The sequence below is a fragment of the Amia ocellicauda genome, chromosome 20, assembly GCF_036373705.1.
Source record: "Amia ocellicauda isolate fAmiCal2 chromosome 20, fAmiCal2.hap1, whole genome shotgun sequence".
Taxonomy (NCBI): domain Eukaryota; kingdom Metazoa; phylum Chordata; class Actinopteri; order Amiiformes; family Amiidae; genus Amia; species Amia ocellicauda.
Window position 1 is genome coordinate 10,718,649 of NC_089869.1, and position 18,165 is coordinate 10,736,813.

Sequence of the window (18,165 nt, forward strand, 5' to 3'; positions counted from 1 at the left end):
TCATTGGTATGATATGTTCACAGGTTTTACAATCAATTTTAGTTTCACAGTTCTTGACGCAGATGTATTAGTAGTGGTCTTTTCCATGTGTCTACCGGTACCTGAATGACTTCTATCTCCCGAGTTCAGTTCGCCTTTCCCCAGTGGGATGACGACTGACTGGGCATGCTCCGCAGAGGGTGTGTGTGTGTGTGTGTGTGTGTGTGGAGGACGAAGCGTGTCCTCCGCGCATCCCTCCTCTCCCTCGCAACAATCGGGCGCAGAGAAAGACGGGAGCTGTCCGTTTCAGCACCGCAGGCTGGCACTGACAATGCGCGTCCAGACCCGGGCGGGTCCGCGGCGCCCGGCCGTGCTCCGGCTGCTCTGCTCCCGCAACAAAGGCAGCAGCTGCTCCGTGTTCGTGTGAGTCCAGCCCGATCAGCAGCGTGTGGCTCTGTGCGCTGAACACCGGCGTCTCCCGCGTCGCTCCCCTCCCGTCATTTGCGGCTGTGCGGTAAGGCTATAGTGTTACTTTGCTGTTTGTATCCTGCACGGTGTCGCTTAACGGGAGGCACCTTTGCTGGTTGTTGTAATAAAGGGAAATAGGAATTTTGTTGGACCCCCCCCCCCCCCACTGAGAAGCATGTCTTAAAGCTACCGTTTACCTTTCAGCTGCCTATATATTTAATATATGTGTTATGATGTATTATTATTAAAGAACTGATGTATTATTTTGTTCAGATGCTAATTTTCAAACGAACCACTTTAAACTCTTGAGTAACCGAGTAGTTGATTAGACCAGCCATTCCTGACTAGCACTGTGTATTGCAACAGCGTTTAAATGTTTAGGGTAAATTAGGCAGAGAAACGGTCCCTTCCTTTCCTATTTTTTATTCAGACACAAAATATAAGTCTTAAAAACGCTTTAACTACTCTGTTATAGCTCTGCCCAGAAGGGTACGGAATTGTAGACTTCTGCCACCTACATCCCATTCGTTTTATATTAAAATATGTTGGCATATTAAGGTATTCATATTAATGTGCATGCAACTAATCTATGAACATTTCTTTGATTTTTTTAAAGAACATAATGTTATTGTACAAGGTTCTTAAGTTGCATGCCTTTTAAAGCGTAACACTATATCAAGTTAAATATGATTCCTTCCCTATTCCTAGGTTCCTATATTGTTTTTATACAACTGCTTATTTGAACTATATCAGGAAGTATTCCTTGATCACAGTCTGCTGGCTTACATTAATCCTGTTAGTGGCAGGTTTATAAAATAGGTTTAGTTTACTCAGATGGTATTTAGGCCTGCATATCAAAATTAACCCTTAGATTTCTCAGTGGGTTCCTGTTGAAGTCAGGCCATTCTACAAGAACAACAACAACAACCAAATCCAGCTAATTTAATGCTCAGTTGCTAGGGTGTTGACTTGGCCTCCTTCTAGGGAAGATATAACCCCATTTATTCACAACTTTACACTGGTTGCCTGCTACATATGGGATTTATTATAAAGTTTCAATGTTGGTTGAATTTCTCCCCCAAACTCGTGCTCTCTGCTCCTGGTCGTGCCTTGCAGTCTTTTGATGATGGGCTTGTTGCAGTCTCTTCAACAGAACTATGAACAGTGAGAGACGGGGCTTTTTCCTGTGGAACCTACTTCCTTGTGACATCAGAGATCCTGCGTCCTTGTCTGTTTATAAATCTCGCCTAAAGACTAATTAAGCATTAGGCCTATATATTCTGTTTATTGTTTACTGTCTGTTTATTTTATTGTATGTTTCTATGTTGCTGTAAGTTTTTATGCTTGTTTCCCGATCTGTTTAGCATATTGGGTTTCATAAAAATGTTTTATGAAAGGAGCTATATACAATTGTTTTTATTGTTATTATTCATATTGTGGAACTAAACCTCGATTCCCTAACCCCCTGGCTGTACACTGCTAGCCTGTGATCATGGTGTCAGTGTCTGTGATGAACCTGTGTCTGTGGGGGTTATCTTATGCTGTTAGTTCCCTGTAATGATTTATTCAGATGTTGTTGGACGAACCCACTCAGGAGCTCTAAGTACAGTGAAGGGATGTTTTTAGCCCAGCTTGTGGCAAGTGTGGAGCAGAAAATATGTTTTTATCGCTGCAGGGATCGGAACATTTTACGTCCATATTCAGAGCTTCAAGCAAGGGCTCTCAGACTCAATTCTTGAAGGGCTGCATTGCAGTCTCTTTTGGCTTTCATTTCATTCTAGTTATTTTATCTATTCGTAATAATAGATATTATTATAACTATTTTTTTAAAGTTTATATTTAATAACTTAACATTACTTACAGCACAATTCACAGCCGGAGAGAGAGAAGATTTAAATTCATCCAGATAAGTAACTAACTGGGATTTTGGTTAGATTAAAAGCTGGAAGACACTTGTGGCCCTCTGGTAATTGAGTCTGAGACCCCATCATAAACCGAGGCTATCGAATAGATGTCTAGAAGAAAAGAATCAAGCAAAATCTGATTTCTACAGGTCAGAGGGGTACATAGACAATGCTCCCCTTTTGCCCCTAGTTTCTGAGATATGTATTGTGTTTGCCTTGACTTCCCCACTGTACTAGAAAAGTCCTTTGTCTTACTATTATTGTGAAAACTTAGTGGTCTGGAGTCTGAAAATGGCACAATTGCTGCTTTCTCTGAAAGAGTTGTTTATGTGCCACTTGTCATGTTAAGAGATGACTGAAAAAATCAGACTTGAATGTGTGTAAGGCTGTCACACTCCTGTCCTCAAAAGCTAGTGGGTGTTCTGGTATCTTCAAATTCAGTTTTTCTACTGTTGATGATTTGAAAATGGATTCAAGATACCCTCGCCTCCACAGCATCTTAAAACCTGCCGAAAAACTATAAAACGTGTCCAATTTATCAGATGATTAGCCTGATTAAGTACCAGGGGCTCAGCTGGAAGGAAAGTCACCCCTCCCCTCATCCTCCTAACACAGCAACAGCCAGAAGCTTATGGTAGGCACTGCATGAAATTTGGATTTAAATTGTTCTGATGGCTATACACACTAACAAGAGGAACAATTGCATTTGACAAGGCCAGTTGCTCAGATAGAGGGCTTCATAATGCTCTATCTGCTCTGCTAAATTGGATTTTGATGTGAGGATTAAAAAAGGAATTGTAGGATTTTATCTTGACTTCATATAAGTGACTGCATTATGAGTGCTACCCAGAGATGAGCATTATATATAAGTTGTACATACTGTTGAGGACGTTGAGCTAAAGTATGATATGTATGAGGTATGGAGCACATTCAATTTCTGAGGGATTTCTGTACTCTTTAAATTCTGCAGGATGATTAAAAACATTCAATATAATTGTGCTTCTATGGTGGGTCCACTTGTCCAATATTCTAACATCCATCTTGAAACCCTAGTTTTCACCCCAGCCAGGCCATTAGCTGATCGATATTTAATGTGATTGTGTTGGAGACTGGATTTAGATTTCTTGCTGAGAGACTGATACAGGCCAAGCTGGCATGACAGTTTCTCGCTCGCTCGTTTGTCATGTGGTTTGCTGGTTGTCAAGCCTTGCTTTCACAAGTTGAAACAAGTGTAATTCCTTGCTGAAACATTTTCTCTTTTCTCTCCCTCCCACTCTTCTGTAAGTCTCCTCCTACTCTCTTTTCTCCCCCTGGTGCTTCTCTCTTCTCTATTTCTCCATGGCCTTCTTTCTCTCTCTCTCTCTCTCTCTCTCTCTCTCTCTCTTTGACCATCTTTATTAATAGATTTAAGACAACTGTATATAGTTGTTCTGCACATAATACAAACCTCACCTTAACTTTCCTCCCTCCCCTCAACCCATTAATCCCACTGAAACCATACCAAAAAACCTTTGCCTATACCGTGGTGGAGTTGTAGATTGATATATGTCAGTTATAAATGTACATATCCAAGGATATCTCAAATTAGAGGATTTAGTTTGATGGTATTATGGAGTCTTGTCCTATTAAACAAATTGGAATTGTCAAACTTTGCCACAGTGCTTTCATCTGGATGATGGAAAAGTCTGGTTGCATTACATCTACCTCAAGCTCTGCAGATTCAGAGCATTTGTGCATTTTGTACTCTGTCTTATGGCAGGTCAGTCTGTACCAAGGCTTCTTTTATAAGGATTTGTTTCATGCGGTGGTTGCTTTCATCAGTAGGTACCATAACGAATCATGTATAATCACATTCAGTCTCCCTTGTGGATTAATCTCTCCTGGTTTTGGGAAGTAGAAGGGAATAACACCGTCTTCACCGCAGCCATGAGAAACTGGAAGCTGTAATTACTATCAAGGAGTAAGATCGTGATGCCAAACCAGTTGATAAAATTGCTGCGGGGATGACAAATCTGGTGATTCCTGTAGTTTTTCCGTCGTCCGGGAAGTTATGACGGGTAACATTTGAAAAAACGGTGTATGTGCTTAAATTTGATATCCGTTTATATATTTTCGAATGTTGCTTATATGATAGACTCGATCTGGAAGTATGGTCTGTATCTTTAGATGTGTGCCGTGCCATTCATCTCGCTCTACTCGGGTCAGGTCCGGCTGACCCAACTCCTGTGGTACGTACTTCCATAATAATGAATAATGGTTCCTAACTGTAGTCACTGTGCAAGTGGGAAGGGGCTTTAGAAGGTTTAAGATGATATAGAGGTAACCAGCAAAGTTCAGGAGAGCAGACAACCCACATCCTGTCCTCAGCTGCAGGCCCACTGAGCAGAACAGAAGCTTTCCCTCAGCCAGCCAGATTAAGGCAGATATATCTGTCATTGCCAAGCCACTGGTAACGTACTCTGGGTTTGAAATGTTTCGTGAGCTACTTTCCGATTCTGAAGCTGAACTTCTAGGTGCATGATGAATATGCAAACGCACGATTCTAAACTTGAAAGCAACAGTGATCCTGAGATAACATGTCTGTAACAAAGCACGAAAGGAGAGATGAAGCAGACACTGACAGGTCTGTATTTGGGAGTTTGGAACAGATGCAGCCAGTCAGGCACGACACTGATATGTCAATAATCAGTGTGGAATTACTGTGGGATGCAATTTTGGTCAACATCATGTGTATGAATATTGCAGGACAGTCCAATCACTCGCCCAGTAAGTCTTTTGGTAATAGCAGATCTGTATTTATTTACTGGAAATCAATGCCGAATCCAATTCATTGCTTGTACTTAAAAAATCAGCGGTTAAAATGATTTTTGTTTTTTTTGTTTTTTACTTTTACATCATTTTTTTTTTCCTTTTCAGTTTAAGAACACACAACCTCATATTGTCAAGCATCTGACAAGCTTCCCAGTTCCAGTTCTTGGCAGATTTCTTCGCTATACTTTCTGAGGAGAGGAAGAGTTAAATCGTTGAAGTTTAGAAGGGGGTGGGAGATGTGTCATATGCACAATGCTGAAAGGTTTCCCAGTGGAATTAAAAGTTAGTCATTCTTACTGTGCGGCATAAAGATTGCCAGTCTGGGAGCCTAGCTGTTTAGCTTTACATTGAATAAAACAGTCCTGGCAAAGACGTTTTAAATCGGGCCAAGCTTCGGAGTACTGATGGGAGGGTGAACAGACTGCCCACCATTTGTTTCGTCCTGAATTCCCGGCGATGGACAGCATTAGCATTCTGTATTTCTGCTGCTTTTACATAATGTCCGGGCCCATAAAAATTCATAGACTTTTTAATTTATTGCAGATGGAGCCCTTTCGCACTACCCAGGCAGTATTGATTGATCTGTGGTAAATTAAGATGAAACCTGTTAAAGCTGTACGTCTCTTGTTTACAATTGAAAAGCCACTTTCGTGCTTTTCATTAACTAGAGTACTCTCTTGCTCCCCCCCCCATTCCCTCCATTCCTTATTGGTCTCCTCATCTTCCACGCGTTTGATTTTTAATGAGGCTGCTGCAGACCACTCGACGAGTGTGAATTTTGTTCCTCGCTGGGGTATGACTGGAATGATATTAAAATGAAATTAAATGAATCCTCCCTCTTAAAAAGAATCTATTTGATCATAAGCAGCTTCACCAATCCTTCCCTTCAAACATTCGAATAATGACTGGAGGCTTAATGGACGATGAAGACAAAATCACGGATATAAAAACATTGCCGTGGACTTTAAGCATTGAGCCGTCAAAGCCTCTCCAAACCAGTACCATCGATATTACTAAATAGAGTACTTTGAAGAGTCTAGTCTTGGTGAAAGCATAATTCTGGGGATCATTTTGGATGGAGTGAATATGGATATTTATCCTTTGGCCAACTTTTATCCCGACCCCTGGTGAAAATGTAACTTCCACAATGATCGTTCAAAATGATTTCACTAGGTGCAACATGAGATTTGTACATCATTGCTATATTGGGATATATGTTGTTAAGCTTTAATGGTTATTAAAAATATTAATTTTGCAGGGTGCGAGTGGGAGCAATATGTAGGGGGTATCTGTGGCAACCAGACTGTTTACAACAAAAATTATATATATATCTATACACATAATAAAATACAAACACAAATATGACCCAAAAAGTGTCCAACTATAATGAAAAGCTATCATTTGCAGTCTCATCAGGTCTGATCATCTTCAAAGGCCACATAGTCTGTAGCTTTAACTATGGATGAGTTTTACTCTTCTGTGTATTTATAATATTATGATTAGTATTATTGTTTGTCATTATGCAGGATATTGTTTGCTATTTGACATTAAGGAAAGCTTGGAAAAAGGTACGGCAACCACTTCACAGAGTTCTGTGAGACATGTCACATTTATGTACATTGTTGACAGCAGTTTTCTATTTGTGTATCGCCGTCATGTAAGTTTCATCCACTGTTCTGTTTGTTCATTCGTTCCTTGTCAATCTGTTTTCTTGCCTACAGAATGATTGCTCCAGTCATTATCTGGATTGCCTCAGCCTACTTGATATGTTTCTCATATACACATTTATTTTTTCAGATTGGCTGGTTTCCAGGATGTAACTCGAGGAAAAAAAAAAATGGCGTCATGGATTATTTTATTGTTAATTTTCTCCAGATAGGTAGTGTTGTTCTGCTTGTGAAGAACAATGTGAGCATAATCTGAATATATACCAGTGGGCCTGTTTTGATTTAGTTTGGTGTTCTCATTATACCAGACCTCCTGATATGCAAGACATATCTCTGAGAAGCTGATCAGATGGAAAGTTGCAGATTTGACGCTGTGTGGAAACCTTGAATACAAATTTAACACGCATGAACCCAATGAAACGTAAAGGTTCGAAGCAAGAAATTGTTAATTAAGACGCTGTTATCTAGAAACACTCTTATTGTAATCTGACTTTACAGTCTGAGAGCAAGTCAAGACACAACCTCCGCTGTCAGTTGCTTCAATGTGCAGAACAAAGGCAGCACTGTAGCAAAAGCTTCGAGATGAGCATGAATGCAAAACCTTCATAAGCTGCAAACACTCACTTTTCTATGATCACGTCCCGTGCGCAGTTACCACCGCCTCGCTCACTTCAGAGACTTTAAACAGATGATTGACTATATATATCTAAGGCCCTGTGAAAATCACTTGTTTTTCACACCTTTTTGTACACTCTTCTCCAGCTGCAACACCTGACAAAACAGAGGAGAGAAAACGAAGCTGTACTTTTGCATTTTAAATCAGTCCGTATATACCCGCATCAGGTGAGCTGTATTGCAGTGGCTGATTGAGTGACAGATCAGTCAAACAAGCGCCTGCACTTCCCCCGTCTTTTCCGAGGGCTGTGCCAGTTCCTCATTCCTCAGTGTGGACTAGAGTGGTGTAATGTGGCATAATGAATATCATTAAAAAGACATTTTATTGACTTTTCCTTCGGCCATGCTGACTCCAGCTCCCTGTACGGTTCAGCCCCTCTGGTCTGCTGGCTGACATCCACCACACAGTTAGTGTGGGGAGGCCATCTTATAATTCAGTGAATCAGGCTGTCAGTCTCTCAGTCGATCAGTCCGTCCATTTGTCCGTCTGTCCGTCTGTCTGCCAGTCCGCTCTGTGGAAGTCTTTCTCTACGGAGAGAGAAAATAAATAAAAAAGCCTAAGTATTGTTCTTTCTCTTTAATTTTGCATTTAACAAAACCTTCTTGCAGAATCCTTAAATATTTAAAAACAATAAACCCTGCCAAGGAAGGAAGACATAAAAACATATGCATCTTTCAGAGAGACATGGGCTTCCTGTCATGCTTTGAGCCTCAGGGACATGACAGAGGAGCTGCTGTGTGGGCCGGAGTGCTTGCTAGTAATGCTACAAACCCGCCGATGCCCAGCCGGTTATAGAGTGGACTGCTGTGTGGTGACCTGCAAACTTCAACCCCAGCATTTTGTTTGTGCTCATTTTTATAAACCTCAGTGTGTGTCCTCCTGCCCATCACATGGATTAGTAAATCCAATCCTCATGGGCCCACTTCCTCTAGGTTTTATGGCTACCTTTTAATTAACAACTTGCTAAGACCTGGAGTGAACAGGTAATTTGGTTTCTTATCCTAATAATGGGATACTGAGGTAGGAATGAAAACCAGTATCCTCAGTATCCCTATGATAGTGCCAGGGCTTGTCTTGAACTCCATGCTGAGGACTTTCACTGACTTTTTCTTTTCTTTTAAGATCTGCCTTGGATCACTCAATTCAAACCTGTATTAATGCAGCAGCATCTGATTGCCTGCCACACTGGGGCTGCGTGGTTACATTAAAATTGAGGTTAATAGAGCAATTTAACACAGCGACTTATATAGCGAGATTAATTACTTTTTTTCTTTTTAACAAAAAAAAAAAAAGACCCTAAACCTCTTTGCCAAATGCCTTCATCAGTGTGTCTCTGCAGTCGTGGAGCCTGTATCATGAACTAATTTACATTGATATTTCCAAATGAGCTATAAATCCAGGCCATTGCATGTAATGAATTACATACGCAACAGTTTCTACAATGACTAGTAAAATCACTCCATCCTTCTGAACCATCAGTGGTTGACCAGAGTGTACCTTTTACATTTTTTGGTTAATCGTGCCAATCTTAACAGATTTTTGAGCCGTCCTTGGCTTAGGCGGCGAATTGGACATCATCATCGTGGCCAACTGGGCCCCAGCTGTGACTCACTGTACCGTCAAATGCAAGTCTTGGGGTGATTCTGTACAATGATATTTGCAACACTGTCTTTTTGCATTTAGAGAGCAGCTGGCTGGGGTTAATGTGCGGCCCTCACTTTGAGCGGCTCTCCAGGAGCTGTTGAACGGGGAATGTCACCCACAAGAATATCGACCCTTTGTGTAGCTTTTGCATATGAAGACGCACCGATTTTTGTAGCATTTGTGTGCTTTGTGATGTTTGTAACCAAAACAAAAACGGGAAAGTGTAACTAAGCACTGAAAATCTTGTATTCCCCCTGGTGTCCTTACAGTGGCTAAATCTCTCAAAACGAAACGTCTGCTGTATGCTCTGAAATGAACAATGGGAAGCAGTAGGGATTAAGCCGGCCTGTCCTGTGCCGGAGAGTAGCAGCAGGGATTTGGGTGACAATGTTGTGAAGTTTGAGAAGTCTGGGTGTTTGCTGGGGGGGGTGGATGAGGTGGCGGCGCTAAATTGGGATTTGCCTTTTGTGTTTTAAAGCGCCAAATCACATCTGCTGGGCCTTTTCCTTTATCCTGTAGGGGAAGCCCATCAATGGCTTTCCTCTGACCTTGTTCCTTCAACAGCCAGTGACAGCTAAACTATTCACTGCCATCTGTCAGCCCAAACAGACTACTTTACACTGCTGGGGAAGAGGGGGGGCGGCAGTGAGGCATGGTGATTGGTCGTAGCCGCTGCTGGGGGGTGTGCTTGGCCGTGATTGACTGGCTGGCTGGGCAGAAGGAGGAGGCTTGGATTGGAGTCAGTCTGTGAAGGAAGGAAGGAAGGAGGAAAAAAAAAAAGGCAGTCTAAGTCTTAGAGGAGGCATAAATACAGTATGGATGAGCCGGCGGAGGGGACAGGGGGAATGAGGGCCCGAGAGGGAGAGAGACAGCGATGGAGAAAAGGGTCTATTCTCCCTGCTACAGCTCCCAAGACCGAAGCTGCTTTCTGTGAATAACTCCCGTTTCGCAAGATGAGGAATTCTCTAAGGTAGCACAATGAGAGGTGTCTGGACTGCCGGTGTCGTGTGTGTGTGTGTGTGTGTGTGTGTGTGTGTGTGTGTAGGGCGATGGCGAGAGGGGGGTGTCCAATTAGTCTGAATGTAGAGAAGTAGGGCTGTCTGTCCTGGTTAAGAGTGTCTCTCTGTGTACTCATGTTTAGGTGTCCATTTCTGCTTTCTTGTTTATGTACTTTGGTCTATCTTTGGCATTTGTTCTGATCTGCTTTTGTCAAACTTTTTATGTTTTTTGTCTTGTCTTGTGTTTTATTGTCTGGCTGTGCCAATGTGTGTGTGTGTGTATGATGCAGTCTTAATAGGTGTGTCTAGATTGTACAGGTTTGCTTGTGTACAGAGGTTTAACTGCAGGTTCCTCTTTGGTATAAATACTTAATGTTCACAGACTAGTGTGAGTGTTCTTTACGCTGCATCGGTGTACTGGTGACAGGGATATAGTGCTTGAATCTGTCTGTTTGTATGTCCTGTGTGTGTGTAAAGCGTGTGCAAGTGTATGTTTAAGAAGTCCGTGTGTTTAAGATCAACTTCTGTTATATCATGTGTACCTTAAAACGACACATCGGGGATGTTTTTAGAGTATTGTAAGACCGCCAATAGGGAGAGTTCTGCTAGACATGCAAGGACTGCTAAATAGTAAACAAAAATATGTGGCTAAGAAAACGTGCAGGTTTGTTGTACGGCTTGATTCTTGTAGGAATACAGGTTTATAAAGTAAACATGGCAGTTCTAAAATTGTTTTCATTACAGGCACGGAGATTTGAAAGTACTTTATTTGCAAAATACAAAATATTTTAAACCAATTGAAGGCCATATGCTGGATTTATATATGGATGTATATATGCCGAATGCACGAGACCTCTTTACTACAGGAAAAGCCAATTACATTTTTGGGGGTGTATTTGAAGGGGAGAAACACATATTGAGAAACAACCTCCAGTCCTAATCTTCCGAAATGATCTAAGCCTATTTGTATGACACTCCTCAGCCGTTTATTTCAGGTTGTGGGACTATGTCTGGCACCACTGACGCTAGGAGACAAATGCCTGTGTGAATCTAGGTGGCCATGTGTCTGTGTGTTGTATGTACGGCTTGGCTTGGCTTTGTTTAGGCACCTTCTCTGGGCCGAGTGACTGTCACTGGGTGACACCTCGCGGGAATGTGCAGGGGGTTTCGGAGTCATTTGACACGTTCAGTCACCGGGCGAACGGGAAGGTGCAGTGAGACGGGGGACAGCGTGCGTGACTCAGAGCAATGGAAACTTGATTAGTACACTGCCCCTTGATTTTTCCATTGAATTAAATAGCACTGCCAATCAGGTCAAATGTCAAGCTAGGTTATGAATCCGACAGAGAAACAAGCCGTGTGTTTATGTGCGGGTGTGCGTGTGTGTTAATCTGGTCTGGTCTGGTCTGTGTTTTTTTTTTTTGTGTGTGTATGTCTCTGTTTGGATGTGGGTGCTGTATTTGGGACTGCTAGTCTGCTACTGGATAAAAAAATCTATTAATCGATCAATCAAAGTGAAAAATGTACAGTAAGACACCAGGGAAGAGCAATGAAATGGAGTTGTTGTTCATCAATTGAAACGTGTGTATGTGGAGGATGTGCTATTTCAGCTCAAGCAAATCTAAATGGCTATATGACCCCTTTTTTCCCTTGATATTATTTGCTCACTATTAAATTTGCAGTCGATATGAAGATCTTGGTTTTGACTTTGAATGGCTCTGCTCCTTCATACTTAAACCCGTTATTATCCACTTAATCTCCAGCTGTCCACACTCTGTGTTCAACTGATGGCAGTGTCTGTATGTTCCCGAGACTGCTGTGAGCAGGGGGTGTAGACTCTGACTGTGCCACACCATTCTCGTATTATATATATCTCAGCTTTTTATTTGTTGTAGGTGTGTCTGTTTTGAAGAACCGTGTTTCAAATCCTGAATGATGTTGCTGCTGCTGTTGTTGTTGTTGTTGTTATTATTAGTAGTATAGTATTAGTAGGAGGAGGCTTAGTGGTACTAGTAGTGGTGGTGGTTGTAGTAGAATGTAAATTAGCCTCCAACCTTTAAATACAGGGCAACTTACATGTTTTGTTAATCGCTGCCATAGACTGTACTTACATATCCACAACATCACAAGCTCTTACAGTCTTCCTGCAAAAAGCCTTCCTCTTGGCCCCATATCACTTCCCGAAATCATCTAGATTAGCCTTCTGTGACAGGGACACCAATAAGAGAGCTCAACAAATCAAAGGTGGAGAGAAAAACAGCACAGAATGCGAAAGGTAAACGTTTACAGTCAGAACAAGACAAAGGTGTGTAAGTGAGACAGGAGGAGAAATGTCACACAAAGGCAGAGCAGTGTGTAACTGCGTACTTCTTCCCCCCCACCCCCCATTGTGCTCCCTGGTTTCTGTTTTTCTCTACTGTATTTAGCCTTGAGATGCGAGTCACAAAGCAGATGTCAGTGAAAACAGGGGGAGGGGAGAGGGGGGATGCTACACTGACACTGAGACACGGAATAAGGCTCCTTCATCACACAATCTCACACGGTTTTGTCATGTGTAATTCATACAGGGAAAAGGCTTCGATATCTGTATCTGTCGTGGGACAGTTGCTAGTCCGAAAATTAGACCAGAGCAATTCAGTCCAGCGGCCAAGATCCCTTCAGACTGCATTATTGTGGTGCAGCCATTCCTCTTCATTGTCCAGTTCTCTGTCATTGCGCTTCTGTCTCTGGCTCGGCTGTCTTTAATGTGATTTGAAATTGGTGGGAATTTCTCACTCAGAGTCCTTTCTGATGCATATTCTTACAAGGAGCCCATTGAGTAGTGATGTGTGAAACTCCTAAGATCACTTCAAAGCGATGTTTTCCTGCCATTGTCCAGCACTGTAGTTCATTTGTTCTCTCTAAGGACGTCTCTCTGTGTGTTTATTGCGGTGATGGACACACCGTTGTTTCTTTATGGGAACGGTTCCAGTAACACTTGACTTGCTTCTATTTATTTTGAATGTCAAACCTTAAAATAATGCAACCGCTGTTTTCAAAAGACTTCTGAAATCATCTCACCCATGGTTATAAATCTCATTAAATGGAAATCATCTCACTCATGGTTTGAATCAAGTGCCATCTGTCAACCTGTCTTTTGAATTGGGCAGTACACAAACCTATTGAAATGAAGAAAACAATGTAAGGCTACCAAGATCGTTTATCAATTGCCTGATAATATCCTGTGCTAATTGAAACCCAAACCACCAGCTGATTTAATTTACTGGTCTTGCCAGCCAGCGCATGTGCCGCTTTTAGCTGAGGTGTGTGTGTCTGTGTGTGTTGCTCGAAAGCAGTTGCAACACGGCATACTCTTTGACGGGGGGAGCTGGGACAGCTGTCTTAGCAGGTGGGAGGTGAGATTGTGATCTTTTTAGCAGGAGCAGCATGGTTTGGGGTTGAAACAATTATAAATAGTTTTCTAATGTTGTACATGCGATCTAGTAGTATCATTAAATCAAGTAATGTGCTACATATACAATATAACATTAAAAACTGTATTAAAATGGGTGTGGGTACAAGGTTCAAAAACCAGACCTGACAGAAAAGGGTTAATGTTTCCTTGAATAGCTCCAGCACATGACAGATCCACCAGCGCACGGTCCCTGTCTCTGGGCCGCCACTGATATACAGCTGTCTTGTGTCGGGAAGCTGAGTATTTGACAGTTCCCTTACACAGATCAGAAAATAATTTGGAGATCCCAGCAATCTTCCTCACAGACCTTGTTCCTTCTCTCCTGGTGCCTCCTGCTTGGATGGTTGTCTACTTTTCTCACTTGTGATTCTTCCTTTATCTTCACTTTTTTAGAAGAAACTTCAGGCACGATATTTTGAGCCACGTTTCTTTGTCTTTTTGAATCTCAGCATCACAGTGTTGCTACACCACCTCATGCCATTTTTGTATTGTTTACAGTGCTGTTTGTAAATACATATTTCGTATTTCTTAAGGGTGACATTAGTCTCTGTCATGCTGAAAAACACACTTAATGGGGAAGTACCAGACACCCCCAATGGGTTTGTAATGCTTCCCTCTCCCCTGCTGGTGCAGAGGAGCTGGGGAATACAGTGTTGTTGGATAATATGTTATAGTTGGGACATACTGTCGTAAATCTGATCAGCTATGGGACCGGAAAGCAAGAGTCCTTAAATTAGTAGAGGACGTAATTCCACACTGATCAGTTTAAACGCTTCCAGTGTCAAGTAGCAGGCAAACCTTGTTTACGTGTCTTTCACAAGGCATGCTATAGCCCTTTTATTGAACCCAGCTGAACTCGAAGGCTAATGTTTATTCTTTGCTGATATATTTATGTTGTCGCATTCTTTGCACGTGTAGAAAGTCAATTGATTATTACTATCTTTCTAGTAAATAAATTACTACTATCTTTCTGTCTGGCTCTATATTCAAACTTCCAATATCTTGTCATTTTATATCTGGTGCAAAGGGTCGTGTTCTTATCTTTGAATTCCTCTGGAACAGATCGCTGAGATCTCAGTTTGTTAGCATCTCTTTGAAATAAACCTGAGGATGTGTACCGTACATCAACTAGGACAACGTTTGCACTGCCATCTTCCTGCCTTCTTAACTTCGCTCCACTGCCTGCCAGAGAAATACTGGATTGATTTTGAAGATTTTGTTGCTGACTTACAAGAGATTAGTCTGCCTTTCTCCATCCTGCATCGGGGATTTGCTCTCAATTTACACCACTTCTGTGGTTCGTGCCAAACTCCAGATTGCTTACCCAGGGGTGACGGAGTCTTGTGTTGTAACTTGATTAAACATTGGTATGCTCTACCCTAATACATTAGTGTCTCGGAGGAAATTGAGTTTTAGTTTTGTTGTTTTTGTTGGTACAGTTACTCAACATTGGTTCAATTCCTGTGTTTTATTCCTTTGCTGTCTATATTTATGTATTTATTGGGATGAATTCATTATTGTCTTCTTTTTGTGACCATTCCAAGTTGAGATCACTAATTGTTCAAACATCTGCATGTGGTGGGGGGACAGCAAAAACATGCCCCAAAACGTGTGCGGCATTGGTGTGAAAACTGTGGCAGCTCTGAAAACACTGCAGAGCTCACAGGCAACTGGGTGAGAGACACAAATCCCTCTTGAATGACGACCCAACCCAACCATATTCGTCTGTAAAGGAATGTTTTGCTTTTTTTTTTTTTTTTTTTTTTATGAAATATAGTTTGCAGTGCAGATGCATCTTCCCTGACCAATTATCTGTCATTACCACATAAAATATCAAACATTGCTAGCGATTTTGTTTTTATTTATTTATTTATTTATTTTATTTTATTTATCAATATCAAAAAATCTCAAGGGTTTATTTTTAACCACACCGCAGTGTTCAGAATACGTAACTTTGTTTAGGTTTGCTGGCTTTCAAACCCGGTTTAAACTTAACTGCTTTTTAAAACGGTCTTCTTAAACAGCTTGCACATTGCTTTAATCCATTATCCTTTCAATGCATGTTTAAAAGGCATTTATATAGATGGTTGCATACCAGAATTCACTTAACCCCCTAAATCCCATTCTGCAGTGACTAGATACTTAATGTTGCACTGCACTCACTGACCAGGAAAGTTGCAATATATCAAAAACTCTCTTAAAACAGGCAAAGTACTGGAATGGAAGCCACCGACCATGTGTAAAAGTAAGACGTGGACCATCTGTTACGGTTCTGTATGTTCATCCCTGGAACAGTGCCAAGGGACATGCACGTGCTATATAAGTGTTGAAGTGGTTATACCTTGTGTGGCCTTGACGGGTCAATCCACCCATTAGATATAGAGCTAACTTCCGACCTGCTCATACCACCCAGCTGCTTGGAGATGGTGTAGGCCCCAGTGCAGGCACCACGAGTCTGTGAGATGTCAGTCTACAGCCCATTCTTGTCTGGTTTCATTTATGTAAGCCCCCATAATCCTGTTATTGCTCTCTGGTGTACGTGGGAGCTTTCCTCTGTGTCGCTGGCCCGTGGCTTGGGTCAGCTGTCGTGTTTTATTTCCCCTCTGATCCTCCCCAGTCAAATTGGTCGAATTAAAATTATTCCTGATGAAACAAAACAGCAGAAGTGAGAGATGAGCTGATTTACCTTTTTGTGTTCATGACTCTGGTAATAACCACGACTGACCGCACTGTAAGCTGAGACCCCCCTGAACTGATCACCTCCTTATCTTAACTCTTAATTTTTTGAGGGGGAGGAGGGAGTCTTAAGATGTTTGTGCTGTGGAAAACAAAATAAAACCAGAAGCATTCAAAAGATCATCAGACAGAGTTGGAAACGTCTCAGACCGCGAGCATGAGCTGCAGTGTGTTTTGAGGTTCAAAAGCCACGGCCGCTCATGCTCGCGGTCTGAGATGAGAGGGATGGCCCTTGGGGGCTGGAGAGAGCAGCTGTGTGGATGAGGCTCTGTGACTGTAGTCAGGGGCTGCCCTTGTCCTACCAAATCCCAGGAGGGCAAGAGATCAGTGCGCTTCCACTCTGTGCATGGGTTTTGTCTCCATTTGCATATGGCGGCACTCCGATTTAATAAAGTTACACTTCCCTCTGCAATCACAAGCTGCTTCTGAAAGTCTATTTTTAGCCCTAATCACAACTGTGAAATTTCATACTTGCCAACTTTTTGCGATTGGGAGAGACAGCCCAGCACTGTCTGAGTGCATCTCTCCTCTACCCGTCCCACGGGTGTTTGGAATCGGTACAGATCACAAGATTATTTTTATAATGAGTTTGTGTTTGCTGTATGTAAAAGTACATATTGTTGACTGGCTTGTTAGATTTTTTCCATTTGTTCTTGCTTGGTTTGTGTCTTTTTGATTGTTGTGATGAACCGTTGAAATATAGAATGTGACGGGCATCGAAGTTCCCCAAACCATTATTTCGCTTGACTGAGTTAAGTATTGGGCATATAGGGAATGCACAAGCAAATATATTTTGGTTCTATTATTTATTTGATGCACAATGTGAGCTAATATTGACAGAAACTTTAAATACAAAAAATACAAATAAAATAAAATGGTTTAGTCTATAACAAATAACTGGCCTCCAAACCGTATGCAGTGTAATTAATGTTACACTCAGAGAATAGATACACAGGCCCCTGGACATACAGGCACCGCTGTCCTCAATCTGTTGTATTCAGGCAAATGATGGCAGTTAAGACTTTCAGCTGGGTACAGAAAACAGAAAATGTCACCATAAAACAAACATGTATGAGAAACATTTCTGACATGAAGGTAAATAGTGAGTGAATAGTGAGTTTTTTTAATTTGAAGAACAGTTGCGTCATTTGAAAGTAGGCCTAAAGACTTTGGGTCTTATTAATAATTGATGAAGATATGGTTGGGAGAGATGCATTCACTTAGCTCTACCTTCATCTTCATATACAGTATATATAATTTTATTTAATTTACTAAATGTTCATTGCACTGGATTCCTGAATAGCGTGGACACGGGTGAACAACTGGGGGAAAGGTTCAATTCCTCCCCATTTTGAATTCCTTTTTTAACTAGGATGGACTCTGTACTTCTAGCTTACCACAAAAATGTTTTTTGAGTGCCCTCCACCTCAATCCATTCCCGGGATCACTCTCTCCCACTCCCACCATGCTTTGCTGCTAAAGCTCTGATCTGGATTGATGTCACTTCCAATCACCAATTGTCAGGATGGAAAGGGTCGGCTGGGTTAGGGGAGGGGGGTCGGGTTGCGCACTGGTACATGTTTACAGTTGGATATTAAGCAGTTCTTATTTCGTACAACATGTCAAATGTTAAAGCATCTTAAATTGTCTGTGTGTGTGTCTCTGTATATACATATCGGTGCTGCCCAACTTTGTGCCTGGAGAGCCACATCCTGGAGGTCTATATTTGAAGATCTCTAAATCATAATTTGATGCATCCCTTGAACACACGGTATTTAACTGCTTAAGCCTAGTAATGGAATCAATTAAGTGGTTTGGATCACACAAA

At 41.7% G+C, this 18,165-nt stretch overlaps 1 protein-coding gene across 1 annotated transcript in view; it reads left to right on the forward strand.

Annotated features, from left to right (window-relative positions):
* The first annotated feature begins 9,958 nt into the window (after positions 1-9,958).
* LOC136715914 (uncharacterized) overlaps positions 9,959-18,165 on the forward strand; it is a 65,941-nt gene continuing 57,734 nt past the window's right edge. Inside the window, exon 1 of the mRNA XM_066693326.1 lies at positions 9,959-10,119. The gene's annotated coding sequence lies outside the window, so the exon portion shown is untranslated. The remainder of the gene's footprint in view (positions 10,120-18,165) is intronic.